This window comes from Rana temporaria, chromosome 10 (assembly GCF_905171775.1).
Source record: "Rana temporaria chromosome 10, aRanTem1.1, whole genome shotgun sequence".
Classification (NCBI taxonomy): Eukaryota; Metazoa; Chordata; class Amphibia; order Anura; family Ranidae; genus Rana; species Rana temporaria.
The window spans coordinates 139,863,243-139,881,710 of NC_053498.1; the positions used below are offsets into that span (position 1 = coordinate 139,863,243).

An 18,468-nucleotide genomic window follows, 5' to 3' on the forward strand; every position below is an offset into this window, starting at 1 on the left:
AATTACCAGCCGGCGCGGTGGGGGTGCACGGAGACACAGGATGGGGGTCGGTCGGTAATTGAGGCCGCGGTTTTGCGGCCTTCTGCAGGCCTATGCTTCCTTCCCCGGGTTGCTAATTCTAGTAGCAATTGCGACCTGGCGCCCAGATTTTGTCGAACCCCGTTTTAAGGATTAATCATGCAGCTCTATTATAGTTTGTAGAAATAAAAAAAAAAAAAAAATGAATAGAATCCATTTTGGAATAAGGCCGTGACATAACAAAACGTGGAAAAAATGAAGCAATGTGAATACTTTCCGGAAGGACTGTATGTACAATATGAGATCCCATTGGATGGACTTACCTCTTGCTGAAGGATTCCCTTGGCCTGACCAGTCACACTGGAGATAGGGGACCCTAAAAACAGAGAAAAGCGTTAGACATTGACCAATCACCGCAGCCACCAGCACACTAGTCAGAGACAATATGCCACGTTTCTTTCCCCAATAGGCATCTAAACCCCATAACTTGGACCCACCCAACCCAAGGGGGAGAAAAGGTTCTGCTCCTTTCTGAGAATAAAGGACCAAAATATAAAATTATGTGGTGCCAAGTGATTTGTATGTAATTTGTTAACAATAAAAAAAAAAAACACTGATTAGACCCCAACCCCCCCCCCCGGCAGCAGCAACAGGCAGCCCGCGACATTGTGCACCATTGTTGATGTCATTGGGCCCCATTTGGTGTCATTGAGAGGAATTTTGCCCCATCATTGATGCAATGGTGCCCCATTGTTGGTGTCATTGGGAGGAATTGTGCCACATCATTGGTGCCAGTAGGAGAAATGTTGCCCCATTGTTGGCATCGGTGGATGAAATAATGCTCCAAGGGTCAGATAAAAGCAAGCAAAAGACCACAGATTGGAGACCACTGATCAAACAGAACAGAGAGATGCATCGTTTCTCTTTATTGCCGTTGATAAACATTTGCAAATATAATTTGTGGTGCGAAGTGATTTATATGGAATTTGTTAACAAAAAAAATGCAATTAACCCCCCCCCCCCCCAGCAGCAACACTAGACACCCCCCCCCTCCGGCAGCAACACTAGACACCCCCCCCCCTCCGGCAGCAACACTAGACATCCCCACATCCCCCTCCGGCAGCAAAACTAGACCCCCCCCCCCCTCCGGCAGCTACACTAGACATCCCCCCCCTCCGGCAGCAACACTAGACACCCCCCCCCTCCGGCAGCAACACTAGACACCCCCCCCCTCCGGCAGCAACACTAGACACCCCCCCCCTCCGGCAGCAACACTAGACATCCCCCCCCTCCGGGAGCAACACTAGACATCCCCCCCCCTCCGGCAGCAACACTAGACATCCCCCCCCTCCGGCAGCAACACTAGACATCCCCCCCCCTCCGGCAGCAACACTAGACATCCCCCCCCTCCGGCAGCAACACTAGACATCCCCCCCCTCCGGCAGCAACACTAGACATCCCCCCCCTCCGGCAGCAACACTAGACATCCCCCCCCCTCCGGCAGCAACACTAGACATCCCCCCCCCCTCCGGCAGCAACACTAGACATCCCCCCCCCTCCGGCAGCAACACTAGACATCCCCCCCCTCCGGCAGCAACACTAGACACCCCCCCCCCTCCGGCAGCAACACTAGACACCCCCCCCCCCCTCCGGCAGCAACACTAGACCCCCCCCCCCCTCCGGCAGCAACACTAGACACCCCCCCCCTCCGGCAGCAACACTAGACACCCCCCCCCTCCGGCAGCAACACTAGACACCCCCCCCCTCCGGCAGCTACACTAGACACCCCCCCCCCTCCGGCAGCTACACTAGACATCCCCCCTCCGGCAGCTACACTAGACACCCCCATCCCCCTCCGGCAGCTACACTAGACATCCCCCCATCGCCCTCCGGCAGCAACACTAGACACCCCCCCCCCTCCGGCAGCAACACTAGACACCCCCCCCCTCCGGCAGCTACACTAGACCCCCCCCCCCCTCCGGCAGCTACACTAGACATCCCCCCTCCGGCAGCTACACTAGACACCCCCATCCCCCTCCGGCAGCTACACTAGACATCCCCCCATCGCCCTCCGGCAGCAACACTAGACACCCCCCCCCCTCCGGCAGCTACACTAGACATCCCCCCATCGCCCTCCGGCAGCAACACTAGACACCCCCCCCCCCCTCCCCAGGAGCAATAGACACACCCCCGCCAGCAGCAGTAGATCTTTCAGCAGCCAGCATCACTAGATCTCTCCCTCAACAGTAGATCCCATCCAGCAACAATTCACTTTGCCTTTACAGCCAGGAAGTTCAGGGGAGCGGTGCAAGATTGTGGCGGAGCAGGCAGCGGTGACAAGGACAGCAGGTGTTTGGGGACGGGTTGTAACTGTACCGAGATGTTTACCTTAAAGCGGCTCTCTGCCGAAAAAAAAATACTGCAGCTGCTGACTTAATATTACTTTAATGCTACGAATACATATTAAAAAAAAAGGAACGCTGAGCCCTCACTATTACTTTAAATGACAGATCTGCTTTAATAAGGCAAAGAAGAGAACGCGAGAATACAGCAACTACGCCGATTTTTCTCAGCTGAAAACCTTAAGGGTTAATGCCATACTGATATTGATCTGAAATCTCTCGAAGAAAAAAAAAAAAAAAAAAAAAAAAATGCAGTAAATATTCATCCAAGAGACAGCCGGATGAGGGATGAAAATGTGCCGAGTATGCAGAAAGCGATACATACATCCCGCGCCTCCTATACCGGAATCCATTCCTCACATGGGATCTTATATTACAGATATGGAAGCAGCTGTCCCCGAGCCAACACAAAGAATCTGCCCATCACCTCCAATCACCCGGATCAGGTTCTTACAGCGGGAGCCAGCGCTGATCGACTCCAGGAAACGTTTCCGTCGATCGGTCATGTGATTGCAGAAAGGAGTGTTCAGAGACTATGTAACAATTACCGTATTTATCGGCGTATACCGCACACTTTTTCCCCCCTTAAAATCAGGGGAAAATCATGGGTGCGCGATATACGCCAATCCCCGCTGTCTAGAGTCGAGCCGAGCACTTGGCTAGGCTTGGCTCCGCCCGCAGCCACGCGAGACAAGCCGAACACACAGGAAATCCGGCTCCTCTCGGCGCCAAATCCAAAAACAAACACCGCTGCAACCCCGGGCAAGGTGCGGATGGACTTGCAGACGGACACCTCCAAAGCCGCAGACGGACACCCACAAGGCTGGACGGACCCCGCGCAAGGAAGCCGCAGAAGGACACCCACAAGGCTGGACGGACCACGCGCAAGGAAGCCGCAGACGGACACCCACAAGGCTGGACGGACCCCGCGCAAGGAAGCCGCAGAAGGATACCCACAAGGCTGGACGGACCCCGCGCAAGGAAGCCGCAGAAGGACACCCACAAGGCTGGACGGACCCCGCGCAAGGAAGCCGCAGAAGGACACCCACAAGGCTGGACGGACCCCGCGCAAGGAAGCCGCAGAAGGACACCCACAAGGCTGGACGGACCCCGCGCAAGGAAGCAGCAGACGGACACCCACAAGGCTGGACGAACCCCACGCAGGGAAGCCGCAGACGGACGCCCACAAGGCTGGACGGACCCCGCGCAAGGAAGGCGCCAGACGGACGCCCACAAGGCTGGACGGACCCCGCGCAAGGAAGGCGCCAGACGGACGCCTACAAGGCTGGACGGACCTCGCGCAAGGAAGGCGCCAGACAGACGCCCACAAGGCTGGACGGACCTCGCGCAAGGAAGGCGCCAGACAGACGCCCACAAGGCTGGACGGACCTCGCGCAAGGAAGGCGCCAGACAGACGCCCACAAGGCTGGACGGACCTCGCACAAGGAAGCCGCAGACGGACACCCACAAGGCTGGACGGACCTCGCGCAAGGAAGGCACCAGACGGACACCCACAAGGCTAGACGGACCCCGCGCAAGGCCGGAGACGGATGCTGGACAAGGCCGCCGATGGATGCAGGGCAAAAATGTAAGTTTTCTTTTTTTTCCCTTAAAATAGCTTTCTAAAGTTGGGGTGCGCGTTATACGCCGGCGAGCGGTAAACCCCGATAAATACGGTATTTACTAAAAGGGAAATGACTGGAGCCTCTGCTAAAGATGGAGAAGGCTCACACCTACACATAGATTTATTATTATTATGTACCAACATAATCCTAAGAGGAAACACGAAACCATCAAACATCGGTCCTCCTCCAAGGAGCATAAAATCTACAGTCATACCAGTCCTGCTGGAAGGTGAACCTCCACCCAGTCTCAAGTCTTTTGCAGACACCAACAGGTTTTCTTCTAAGATTGTCCTGTATTTGGCTCCATCCATCTTCCCATCAACTCTGACCAGCTTCCCTGTCCCTGCTGAAGAAAATCATCCCCACAACATGATGCTGCCACCGCCATGTTTCACAGTGGGGGTGGTGTGTTCAGGGTGATGTGCAGTGTTAGTTTTCCCCCACACATAGCGTTTTGCTTTTCGGCCAAAAAGTTACATTTTGGACTCATCTGACCAGAGCCCCTTCTTCCACATGTTTGCTGTGTCCCCTCCCCCACATGGCTTCTCACAAACTCCAAACAGGACTTCTTATGTCTTTCTCTCAACAATGTCTTTCTTCTTGTCACTCTTCCATAAAGGGCAGATTTGTGGAGAGCACGACTAATAGTTGTCCTGTGGACAGATTCTCCCCCCTGATCTGTGGATCTCTGCAGCTCCTCCAGAGTTACCATGGACCTCTTCGCTGCTTCTCTGATGAATGCTCTCCTTGCCCGGCCCGGTCAGTTTAGGTGGACGGCCATGTCTTGGTAGGTTTGCAGTTGTGCCATTCTCTTTCCATTTTCGGATGATGGATTGAACAGAACTCTGTGAGATGTTCAAAAGCTTGGGAGATTTTGTTATAACCCAACCCTGCTTTATACTTCTCCACAACTTTATCCCTGACCTGTCTGGTGTGTTCCTTGGCCTTCATGATGCGGTTTTTACACTAATGTTCTCCTCCGAGGGCTTCACAGAACAGCTGTATTTATACTGAGATTAAATTACACACAGGTGGACTCTTTTTTACTAATTAGGTCAGGGCTCGACAAATCCTGGTCGCCAGGCGACTAGAAATAGTGTCCTGGCGTCTTGGCTTGGAACGGGGGCAAAACATTTTTTGTGAGCTGGCGCCATCTGGTGGTGTTAAGCATTACAAGTTAAACCGCAATTCTAATGTAATTTTTCACTATTTTTCACTGCCATCTTCTTCCCTCTAATTAGAACCCCCAAACATTATATATATTTTTTATCCTAACACCCTAGAGAATAAAATGGCGATCGTTGCAATACTTTCTGTCACGCCGTATTTGCACAGCGGTCTTACAAGCGCACTTTTTTTGGGAAAAAAATTACACTTTTTAATTAAAAAAAATAAGACAACAGTAAAGTTAACCCCATTTTTTTTAATATTATGAAAGATAAGGTTACGCCGAGTAAATTCATACCCAACCTGTCGCGCTTCAAAATTGCTTCCGCTCGTGGAATGCCGACAAACTTTTACCCTTTAAAATCTTCATAGGCGACGTTTAAAAATATCTACAGGTTGCATGTTTTGAGTTACAGCGGAGGTCTAGAGCTAGAATTATTGCTCTCGCAATCGCGGCGATACCTCACATGTGTGGTTTGAACACCGTTTACATATGCGGGCGCTGCTCATGTATGTGTTCGCTTCTGCGCGCAAGCTCGTCGGGACGGGGCGCGTTTTCTGGCTCCTAACTTTTTTAGCTGGCTCCTAGATTCCAAGCAAATTTGTTAAACCCTGAATTAGGTGACTTCTGAAGGAAATTGGATCCACTAGATTTTAGTTAGGGGTATCAGAGTAAAAGGGGGCTGAATACAAAAACACGCCACACATTTGTAAAAAAAAAAATTTAAAACTATTTATCATTTTTCTTCCACTTCACAATTATGTGGCACTTTGTGTTGGTCCATCACATAAAATCCCAATAAAATACATTTACGTTTTTGGTTGTAACATGACAAAATGTGAGGAATTTCAAGGGGGTATGAATACTTTTTCAAGGCGCTGTATAAAGTGGGTGTGTGGCTTTGGATGAAGTCATTGGCTTGGTCTGGGACATTACACAGCGCGGGGGGGGGGGGGGGGGGGTACAATGATCTGGAAGCCGTGGGGGGGGGCGCAACACTCCGGATAATCAGCTCATAAAACACTTCTCAGCAGACAATGCAATCAGCGTCCTACAGTGTAGGAAATTGTGTGTATAGTACACATCGCAGCACCCGCGCGTGTCGGCCTGAGAAGGGGCCCCACCAGGAGGTGCCAGAGACATAACATGCCCGTCACATGATCCCGCCGATTAGACGGCAACATCTTTACAAGATTATTGATGTCTCAGAGTACAATGCTCTGCAATCCTAAAGGTGACAATACCTGTTCAGCTGGATGGTTTTATTTTAACCCCTTCAATACCGGGCACTTCTACCCCTGTCCTGCCCAGGCCAATTTTTAGCGCCGTCACACTTTAAATGACAATTGCGCAGTCATGCCAAACTGTACCCATATCCTTTTTTTCCCCCACACAAATAGAGCTTTCTTTTCGGTGGTATTTAACCACTTAACCCCCGGACCATATTGCTGGTCAATGACCAGAGCACTTTTTGCGATTCGGCACTGCGTCGCTTTAACTAACAATTGCGCGGTCGTGCGACGTGGCTCCCAAACAAAATTGGCGTCCTTTTTTTTCCCCACAAATAGAGCTTTCTTTTGGTGGTATTTGATCACCTCTGCGGTTTTTAGTTTTTGCGCTATAAACAAAAATAGAGCGACAATTTTGAAAAAAATGAATATTTTTTTAATTTTTACTATAATAAATATCCCCCAAAAATATATAAAAAAAACTATTTTTTTCCTCAGTTTAGGCCGATACGTATTCTTCTACCTACTTTCCTTAAAAAAAAAAAATTGTATTAATATTTTTTTTTTACTAGTAATGGCGGCGATTTTTTTTCGGTACTGCGACATTATGGCGGACACTTCTGACAAATTTTTGGGACCATTGCCATTTTTATAGCGATCAGTGCTATAAAAATGCATCGATTACTATAAAAATGCTACTGGCAGTGAAGGGGTTAACACTAGGGGGCGGGGAAGGGGTTACGTATGTTCCCTGGGTGTGTTCTAACTGTAGGGGGGGTGGCCTTACTAGGGGAAATAACAGATCGCTGTTCATACATTGTATGAACAGAAGATCAGCATTTCTCCCCTAACAGGACCGGGAGCTGTGTGTTTACACACACAGCTCCCGGTCCCCGCTCTGTAACGAGCAATCGCGGGTGCCTGGCAGTGATCGCGACCGCCGAGCGAGCGCGCGGGAGTCAGGAGGAGCGCGCCCCTAGTGGCCACTTCCCCTGCCGACGTAGCTCTCGCGCAGGAGAGCCAACCTGCCGCCGTAGAACTGCGGCGGCTGGTCGGCAACCAGTTAATCACCTCTGGGTTTAACCGCTTAAGGACCGCCTCATGCCGATATACGTTGGCAGAGCGGCACGGCTGGGCTTAAGCAGGTACGTTGGCCTTAGCTCCGTGACCACGCCCACGATCGGGTCACAGAGCTGAAGAACGGGGAGAGGCGAGTGTAAACAAACCCTCTCCCCGTGCTTCCTAGTGAGCCCGTCACTGATAGTCTGTTTCCTGTCATAGGGAACGACGATCAGTGATGTCATACGCCAAGCCACACCCCCCTACAGTAAGAAACACACATTAGGGAACATTTAACCCCTTTATCGCCACCCCTACAGGTTAACCCCTTCACTGCCAGCGTAATTTTCACAGTAACCAGTGCATTTTTAGAGCACTGATCGCTGTAAAAATTACAATGGTCACAAAATAGTGTCAAAAGTGTCCGCCATAATGTCGCAGTCAGAAAAAAATAAATATAAAAAAATAAAAATCGCTGATCGCCGCCATTACTATAAAAAAAAAAAAAAAAAATTGTAATAAAAATGCCATAAAACTATCCCCTATTTTGTAGACGCTATAACTTTTGCCCAAACCAATCAATAAACGCTTATTGCGTTTTTTTTTTTACCAAAAATACGAAAAACACGTATCGGCCTAAACTGAGAATTTTTTTTTTTTTTTTTTTATGTTTTTGAGGGATATTTATTATAGCAAAAAGTAAAATTGTCGCTCTATTTTTGTTTATAGCACAAAAAATAAAAACCGCAGAGGTGATCAAATACCACCAAAAGAAAGCTATTTGTGGGGGGGGGGGGGGGGGGGGAACGTCAATTTTGTTTGGGAGCCACGTCGCACGACCGCGCAATTGCGACGCAGTGCCGAATTGTAAAAAGTGGCCTGGTCCTTTAGCTGCAAAATAGTCCCCCCCAAACACTGAGCACCAATCTGCATTCTTTCCCCCAAGCATAGATTCCCCCTTCCTCCCAACACAAATCCACCCCCCCAGAAGAAATCTTTGCAGCCCATCCCTCCCTCCCCCCCAGCTCAAATGCACGCTCCCCTCCCCCCACACAAAAAAAAAATTCACCCCTTAGCACAAATTTTCTACCCCTAAAATGTACTTTCCTAGTAGAACACCCCTCCCCCCTCCTTTCAAATACCCCCCTCACAGCACAAATTCCCCCCCTCCTAGCACAGACAGTCAGGCTGCATTCACACCTGAGCGTAGGTCGTTCGTTTGTTTTTTTTTCCCGCGCGTATTCATGCTTGTTTGCATGCAGCGTCGTCCGACGTTTTTGTACTTCGACGTTTTTTATTTTAGCCAATAGGAAAAATGATCATCTTTTCATCACTTGTTGCTATGTTGGTAGATTTTTTTTATCTTCTGCCTGGGTGAAATGTTCTATTGATTAAAAGCGACAAAACGCCCGTAGCAAACGCTCGTTGTCGCGCTAGTCGCTTGAATCGAGCGTTTCCATTACTTTCTATGGGTAATAGAAACGCTCAAAAACGCCCAATCCGCCCGATTTGCGCGAAAGGGTCCGGAACTTGTTTGAGCTTCAGGCTCCATTCACACCTTGGCGACAAAACGCCCGACACGCTGGAGGGGCGAATTTCCATTGCTGTCTATAAGATGGTTCACATCTCATGCCTGCCGCCTGAAAACAAGTCCCGGACCCTTTTTTTCAGGCGGCATTGGCGTTCGGCCATAGACAGCAATGGAAAGGATTTGTTAAAAAAAAAAAAAGTTAAACGAATCGCGGCAAAATACGCCGCGTACGCGCCGTTACTTGTCGCCTAGGTGTGAATGCAGCCTCAGGCGTTCGGCGTCAGGCGTTTTGGAGTGGAGATGTGAACCATCTCCATAGGGAATAAATGTTTTTTTCCCCCCCTCTAGCGTTTTTGAGCGTCGCGCTTCAGGCGACAAAACGCTCAGGTGTGAATGCAGCCTTAAGAGTAAGCTGCAGATCTGCCTGTGTTCATAGGACAACCACCCGGAAAGGATGAATGTCCCACCTATCATTTGACTATAGGCCAGGCGGAAACTATTTAAAAACATTCCTGAGATTTCCTAATCATTAGTGGGGTCAAATCAATGTTCATAATCAACCGCAGTCACAAGAAAAATATCAAAAAATAAATAAAATAAATTATAAAAAAAGAAAAATAAAAAAAATATATGAAAAAGTACATATGCGCAACACCTGCTGTTGTGAATGGGGCCCAATAGTAGAGTCAGGAACCTTCCCCCGGAGTATTTATAGCCCCCCAGGTGGCTCAGTCACTGTAATCCAATCACCACGTGTGAAGGCAGATGTGGATTCTATGCAGATGTGGATTCTATGAGAACAATTGGAGGTGTGAAAGTGCCCGACACGAATAATAAGGCTCCACTCACGCCAAGGCGTTTTTTCACAGAAACGCAGGATATGGGTTCCTATGGAACACGTTCACATCAACGCATTTTTGTGACCCATTGCGTTTTTGGAAAGGGTCGGGGACTTTATTTTTAGGCTGGGTTTGCACTAGTGCGATGCCAGACATTGCATGCGAGGCGTAGGGATGGGCCATCTGTTCAAGTCGAACATGAGTAAGACTCAAACATTGGTGGTTCGCCGAACAGCGAACAATTTGGGGGGGTTCGCAGCAAATTCGAGAAGCCGTGGAACACCCTTTAAAAGTCTATGGGAGAAATCTAAAGTGCTAATTTTAAAGGTTAATATGCAAGTTATTGTCATAAAAAGTGTTTGGTGACCCGGGTCCTGCATCAATGCAAAAAAAAAAAAGTTTTAAAAACCGCCGTTTTTTTCAGGAGCAGCGATTTTAATAATGCTTAACACAGGGCTCGACAAATGCCGGTCGCCAGGGCTACTAGAAATGGCGTCCTGGCGACTTGGCTTGGAAGGTGAAAAAAAAAAAAAGGATTTGTTCCATAGGACCGGCGCTCCGCAAACTAGGCCGAAGCCGCGGCCTAAAACATCCTGCCCGCAGCTCGCTGCGATCCTGGGAAAAGGGCGCAAGCGGCATCTGCCGCTCGCGGCCTTTTCCCAGGATCGCTGCGGGCAGGATGTTTTAGGGGAGGCCACGGCTTCGGCCTAGTCTGCGGAGCGCCTTTTCCCCAGGATCGCGGAGGACTAGGCCCCCCACCTCCCCCGCCGCTTCTTATAATAATGCCTTTTAAGAGCATTGGGTGGAAGTGACGTTTCGACGTCGCTTCCGCCCTGCAATGATATGGAGACGGGTGGGGGCCATCTTCCCCTCACTCGTCTCCATACCCAGCCAGGGAGCAGACCCGATCGCCTCCGCTGCTGCTGACGGCTCTGGTAAGTGGCGGAGGGCACCAGAGAGCGGTGGGAGTGGGGTGCCACTCTCCCGGCGCCAATAAAAGTGATCTTGCGGCGTATCCGCAGCAGAGACCACTTTTATCTGAAAGAGGACCACCCGCTCTTGAAAAGGGTACCGAGGTTATGGTCGCTAGCTGCTACCATAACAACGGTACTCCTCTTCAAAGTAGCGACGTACAATGACGGCGGGCAGTCCGTATGTGGTTAAAAAGGGCCCTTTAAGGTGGAGGTGACGTCGCTCCGGTCCTCCAAGGGCATAGGGTCGAGTGGGGGCCATCTTGCCCTCACTCCAGGGGATCGGATCGTTTCTGCCTTTACTGGCGGATCCAATAATTGGGGAAAATGACCAGAAAGTGGCAGGAGGGTACCTCTCCTGCTGCCCATAAAAAAAATTAAAATCGTGGCGAATCTGCCCTCAAAGCCATTGTTAAATCGGACGCTGGATCGCCCGCGGTTGAAAAAATATCGGGGTTATGGCAGCTAGCTGCTGTGTGCTTCACCTATAGCAGCCCCCTCTCCCTTAACCACTTAAGACCCGGACCTTTAGGCAGCTAAAGGACCCGGCCAGGTTTTGCGATTCGGCACTGCGTCGTTTTAACAGACAATTGTGCAGTCGTGCGACGTGGCTCCCAAACAAAATTGGCGTCCTTTTTTCCCCACAAATAGAGCTTTCTTTTGGTGGTATTTGATCACCTCTGCGGTTTTTAGTTTTTGCGCTATAAACAAAAATAGAGCGACAATTTTGAAAAAAATTCAATATTTTTTACTTCTTACTATAATAAATATCCCCCAAAAAATATATATAAAAACATTTTTTTTCCTCAGTTTAGGCCGATACGTTTTCTTCTACCTATTTTCTTACTACTAATGGAGGCGATCAGAGATATTTTTCGTGACTGCGACATTATGGCGGACACTTCGGACAATTTTGACACTTTTTTGGGACCATTGTCATTTTCACAGTAAAAATGTATTTAAAATGCATTGTTTACTGTGAAAATGACAATTGCAGTTTGGGAGTTAACCACAAGGGGGCTCTGAAGGGGTTATGTGTGAACTCAAGTGTGTTTACAACTGTAGGGGGGTGTGGCTGTAAGTGTGACGTCATCGATTGTGTATCCCTATAAAAGGGAACACGCGATCGATGACGGCGCCACAGCGAAGAACCCGTTACACACAGCTCTCCCCGTTCTTCAGCTCCGGGGACCGATCGCGGGACTCCAGCGGCGATCGGGTCCACGGGTCCCGCAGCTTCGGACCCGGTCGCGCGCCCGGGCACTAGCACAGGACGTACCTGTACGTGCATGTGCCCAGCCGTGCCATTCTGCCGACGTAAATGTGCAGGAGGCGGTCCTTAAGTGGTTAAGGCAAGCAGGCCTACCAATACTTGGTTGCCCCCAGGACTTATACACAATGCTATAGTGCCTGGCCACCACACTAGGGCAGGTGCAAACAGACTACTTGCAGTTGAGCAGACAGATAGCGTGGTTCTATGACAGTCCAGATAATAAGGCAGGCCGAGTTCAGGGAATAGTCCTATATCCAATCCGGGTCATACACAGGGAACGCCAACAGAAAAGCAAGGCAGACAAACATGAGGCTTGATCAGGAACAAGGTAGGTACCCGTCTCTATCACAAGCAAGGGATAGAATGTTCAGTTTGCTTATATCAGGTGACTAACCAGATCAATCACCTTGCAGGTGAACACAGACAGGGGAAAAGCAACAGCCAACACCCGGGTGCTGGAATGAGGAACAGGGGCACCAAGTGATCATGACAACACTTGTTGTACAGGATGACACTTCAGAAGTAATTTCCCAACTGTGCGATTGGCTGAATGATTTTCCCAGAAGCCCACACTAGGATAGTAAAATTTTAGGCATCCCCTGCAATAGGAATTTCAGTTTTCCTGAGATACTCCAAGGCAGGGTTTGACAAATTTGCTTGGAATCTAGGAGCCAGCTAAAAAAGTTAGGAGCCAGAAAACGCGCCCCGTCCTGACGAGCTTGCGCGCAGAAGTGCATATGTAAACGTTGTTCAAACCACACATGTGAGGTATCGCCGCGATTGGTAGAGCGAGAGCAATAATTCTAGCCCGTCGTATCTCCGCTGTGAATCTGGCCCTAAGAACGTAAAAGGCAGCACAGATGGTGTCACTGCTGGGAAATGATCCCAGGACCCCAGGGCTACAAGACCCTAGCGCCAAGCCACTGTCTTAACACGTGTTTGTAAGAGATCCGAAAGTTTCCTTCTGGAAATCAAGACCTTAAACCACGCCTTGACCTCAACTTCCAAGCAGCTTCGGCATTGTATCCTCTCTCCCGGTGAAAGGCATGGAGTGCTGTGCCAAGACAACCAGCTGTTCATTCGTTAATGACGGTGCAGATGACACCGACTGTCCCTAATCTACTGCACAGCTACTTACTTCCATCCCAGCTGTCCCGTACAATCAGAAGTGACCCGGCCAGAGCAGCACTGGAGACCCGAGAAGGTGGCAGAGGGCCCGGAACGCGGGTCCACTCAGAAAACGGATGGTCACTCCATGAATGGCCTACTGCTGAGGTTACAAAACCTGACAAGACTGAATGACGGCCAATTGGGTGACCTACCTTTTTCAGGTGCGTAGCTCCGGTCGTACAGATACACGCCCCCCCCCCCCCCCCAGGAAGGCTATGTTAGCGTTGCCTTCAAGGAAACCCCCAAACTGTGGGATCTTGCAGTATTATCATATTGCGCATGTGCGAGGAGACGTAATGCGCCAAATATTTTTTTTTTTTTTTTTGGGGGGGGGGGGGGGGTGTAATATAGGAGTTTCTCCTCAAGAATTCTGGGAAGGGATCCCCCCCAACATATGACTGTATTGTTGTACGGCACGTTCTGGGAAAAATGAGAATCACGATCTTTTGCTTGGAATGAAGATCACGATGCTCAAACTTTTTTATTTTAAGGCCCCAGACCTTGCAAATGACAGTCCTTAGGCTACTATCCTGAACCCGTCATTTTGTTCCTGCAGCTGACATTCTTATTATTAGGTTGCTATCTCCATCCAGCAGATGTCACCTTGTTTTTGTCATCCTGGTCCTTTAGGCTGCCCCTCCTGGTCCTTTAGGCTGCCCCTCCTGGTCCTTTAGGCTGCCCCTCCTGGTCCTTTAGGCTGCCCCTCCTGGTCCTTTAGGCTGCCCCTCCTGGTCCTTGCCCTGGGTCTCTCCTCCTGCAGGGTGTGATCTTCTCATCCTGCTCCCAGGTCGGTGACATAAGGAGAAGGATGACATTCCTGAACCCACATTCAGCACTAACCCCCCCCCAGAGAGATTGCCATTCCAGCACACAAGATAGAGGCAGCTCTTGCATTGACCTCTGTGTGTCTCAATAAATCACTCCTCTCCCTCCCCCTGTGCCGATGAGTCCGGGCCCTTAGCACTCTCCTCCTGTAGGTGGGGCTCCCCGAGACGGGTGACGTGTACAGCGTGGGCAGTACAGGTTCCGAGTTGTGCGGGTAGATCAGAACTCCGTCTACGGAGAGGAATCCACCGGGAGGAATGAGACTACGGTGAGTGCAGAAGGGGGACCGCGGCCTGTGCGGGGTGGTGGGACGTATAATTCTGCACGGACTAGGATACAATTGCATGGGATGACATTACATTGCTGACCGACGTCAGTTTCGCTTGCTGACGTCAGTCGGCTATTTGCGATCCACGCTGGTTCCGACGGTGATACTAAAAATTTAGCTAATCCAGCCTGGAGATCGCGGAGGGTGGGTGAATCGAAATCGCAATCTTTAAACGATTAATCGTGCAGCTCTAGCACATGTGCAAGACAAGGAGATTCCTCCATCCACGCCGTTTAGCATGGATGGGGGAATTAACTGGTTGAGAACAAAATAATTGAACCTGTGGAGAAGGGAAAAAGGGAAAAATCCACAGGCAAAAAAGGGGACTTTAACCGCTTAAGGACCGCCGCACGCCTATTTACGTCGGCAGAATGGTATAGACAGGCATATGGGTGTACAGGTCCCCTTTAAAATGCCGCCATGTGGTCGTGTATGCGCCGCTCGCGACCCTGCCGCGAGCTCTGTGAGCCCGACCGTGGGTCCCCGCAACCTTTTCCCCGAGAGATAGAACGGGAGATGCTGATGTAAAACAAGCATCTCCCCGCTCTGCCTAGTGACAAGGACACTGATCTCCACATAATCGGAGTGGAGATCAGTGTCATGTCAAACACAACCCATCCCCCTACAGCGGCATCTAGTGGTCAACCCCCTCACTGCCATTTTTACAGTAACGAGTGCATTTTTATAGCACTGATCGCTGTAAAAATGACAATAGTCCCAAAATTGTACGCCATAATGTCGCAGTCACGATAAAGGGGAAAAAAATAATTAAAAAAGGCCATAAAACTATCCCCCATTTTGTAGACGCTATAACTTTTGCGCAATAAACGCTTATTGCGTTTTTTTTACCAAAAATATGTAGAATAGAGTGAGAATTCCCGCTTACAATATACGCCAAACATCAGAGACGAGCCTCAAACCTTCTGGCACAAAGACATTTGGAGGGATGAGACCAAAAAAAAAAAAGAGCTTTTTGGCCACAACCATAAACACTACATTTGGAGAGGAGTCAACAAGGCCTATGATGAAAGGTCCACCATCCCTACTGTGAAACACGGAGGTGGATCGCTAATGTTTTGAGGATGTGCGAGCTGCAAAGGCACAGGAAATTTGGTCAAAATTGATGGCAAGGTGAATGCAGTACGTTATCAAAAAATACTGGAGGAACATTTCATTCATCAGCCAGGAAGCTGTGCATGGGACGTACCAACATGACAATTATCCAAAACACAAGGCCAAGTACACCCGTTATTGGCTACAGCAGAATAAAGTGAAGGTTCTGGATTGGCCATCTCAGTCTCCTGACCTCAATATCATTGAGCCCCTCTGGGGAGATCTCAAACGTGCCGTTCATGCAAGACAGCCCAAGAATTTACAGGAACTGGAGGCTTTTTACCAAGAGGAATAGGCAGCTTTACCATCTGAGAAGATAAAGGGCCTCATCCACAAATACCACAAAAGACTTCAAGCCGTCATTGATGTTAAAGGGGTTGTAAAGGTTTGTTAATTTTCTATATAGGTTCCTTTAAGCTAGTGCATTGTTGGTTCACTTACCTTTTCCTTCAATTTCCCTTCTAAAATGTTTTTTTTTTGTCCGAATGTCTCACTTCCTGTTCCGCAGTAAGCTGTTCTGGCTGACTAACCCCCAGATGATGGGGGCAACCTTACTGAGGAGGAACAGGAAGTGAGAAATTCAGACAAAGAAAATTTTTGAAGGGAAATGGAAGGAAAAGGTAAGTGAACCAACAATGCACTAGTTTAACCACTTCCTGCCGGCCGTAACGAATTTGTACGGCCGCAGTGTGGATGCCAATTCCCGGGAGGCCGTCTATATACGGCCTTCAGCCATTGGGGGGCGCGCGAGCGCCGCCGCATCACTGAGATGCCAAAGCGCGTGCCTGGCGGCCGCGATGTCCGCCAAGCACCCGCGATCGGCTGTTACACAGACAAGGACGTGGATCTGCGTGTGTAAACACACAGATCCACGTCCTGTCAGGGAGAGAGGAGACCGATCTGTGTCTCTTGTACATAGGGACACAGATCGGTCACCTCCCCCAGTCAGTCCCCCTCCCCCTACAGTTAGAAACACTAAAGCAGGGTACACATTTAACCCCTCCCTCACCCCCTAGTGTTAACCCTTTCAACGCCAGTCATATTTATACAGAAATTAGTGCATATTTATAGCACTGATCGCAGTATAAATGTGAATGGTTCCAAAAATGTATCAAAAGTGTCCGATATGTCCGCCATAATGTCGCAGTCCCAATAAAAATCGCAGATCGCCGCCATTACTAGTAAAAAAAAAAAAAAAAAAAAAAAAGAAGAAGAAGAAAAAATAATTCTGTCCCCTATTTTGTAGGCGCTATAACTTTTGCACAAACCAGTTGCTAATTGCGATTTTTTTTAACCAAAAATATGTAGAAGAATACGTATCGGCCTAGACTGAGGGAAAAAAAATGTTTTTTAAAAAAAAAAATGGGCTATTTATTATAGCAACAAGTAAAAAATATTGTTTTTTTTTCAAAATTGTCGCTCTTTTTTTGTTTATAGCGCAAAAAATAAAAACCGCAGAGGTGATCAAATACCACCAAAAGAAAGCTCTACTTGTGGGAAAAAATAGACGTCAATTTTGTTTGGGAGCCACGTCGCACGACTGCGCAATTGTCAGTTAAAGCGATGCAGTGCCGGAAGCTGAAATTTCACCTGGGCAGGAGGGGGGGTATATGTGCCCAGTAAGCAAGTGGTTAAAATGGAACCGATTTAGAAAATGAGGTATGTAAACTTTTGATCAGGGTATGTAAGCTTATGAGCGCAACTGCATATTACACGGAAATGGAAGGACCGCTTTAAGACTTGATGCAACTGAAAACCCAGAGATCCAGAAACCATTGAGGAACTACAGGTCACAGCACGTCCCCTAGAAGGGCCTGGTTTGCGTTAGGCATGCAGTTACTGGTTTCCTGCAGCCAATACGGTAACATAAAGCTGTGAGCGTATTGACTGACATGTTTATGGAAGGGATGAATCAGGCTGATAGGATCAGTGTTGGCGGTCACACCCAAATATCATCACAACACGGAGGCGGCCATATTGGAGCCTGAATCACCACATTTATAAAAAGGGAGATCTGGTTGGAATGGTTTATAGCCAACCACTGCTCTCTGCAATGTTTATGTTTTTTACCTTGTGGCGGTCTACCCAAAATTTGAGTTTGTTATATTGTGATACTGTATGAGATGTCACATATGAAGTGCATGCCACGTAATATATCACTATAACACTTCCAGGTATTTAATACTTCCCACAGAGATAACAGCGCTCCCCCTCCACACTCTCCCCTCGTAATTTGCTACCGATTATGGATAATGTTGCAGTCGGACCACTGGGGGAGAGGAAATGCTTCCACCTGCCTGCAGCAAACTGATGCCGTCATCTCAGCCTAGGCCAGTGATGGCGAACCTTGGCACCTCACCTCAGATCTTTTTGAACTACATTTCCCATGATGCTCCACTACACTGCAGAGTGCATGAGAATCATGGGAAATGTAGTTCCAAAACATCTGAGGTGCCAAGGTTCGCCATCACTGGCCTCGGCAATGTAATATGAGTGAAGCTCAAAAATGGCTTTTAGCCCTGGTTCACACTGACTGCGGAAATGAAATTGCGCAAGTTCAGCGGAACTCACACGTTTTCATTCGCGCATGCCGGTCCCAATTTCAGGGGCGATTTTCGAGACACCTGTGTGGGTTTCTGCACACGTCAATAGAAATCGCACCCCAAAAGTAGTACTTTCGGACGGTGTCATTTTCGGCAATTGCCGCCTATTTGACATGCCAAATCGCATCAATGTGAACCAGAGCTTAAAGCGGTGTTCCGGGCAAAAAAAAGAAATTAAGAGCCAGCAGCTACACATACTGCAGCTGCTGGCTTTTAATCATCGGACACTTACCTGTCCTGGAGTCCAGCAATGTTGGCACCGCAGCTGAGGTTTCCATCAGGTGTTGGGTGCTGCCGCCACCATTGCGGATAAG

General features: G+C 49.0%; 1 protein-coding gene across 1 annotated transcript in view; it reads right to left on the reverse strand.

Annotated features, from left to right (window-relative positions):
* Positions 1–18,468, reverse strand: part of CTNNBIP1 (catenin beta interacting protein 1) — a 51,193-nt gene that overhangs the window by 24,121 nt on the left and 8,604 nt on the right. Inside the window, exon 2 of the mRNA XM_040326404.1 lies at positions 342–394. The gene's annotated coding sequence lies outside the window, so the exon portion shown is untranslated. The remainder of the gene's footprint in view (positions 1–341; positions 395–18,468) is intronic.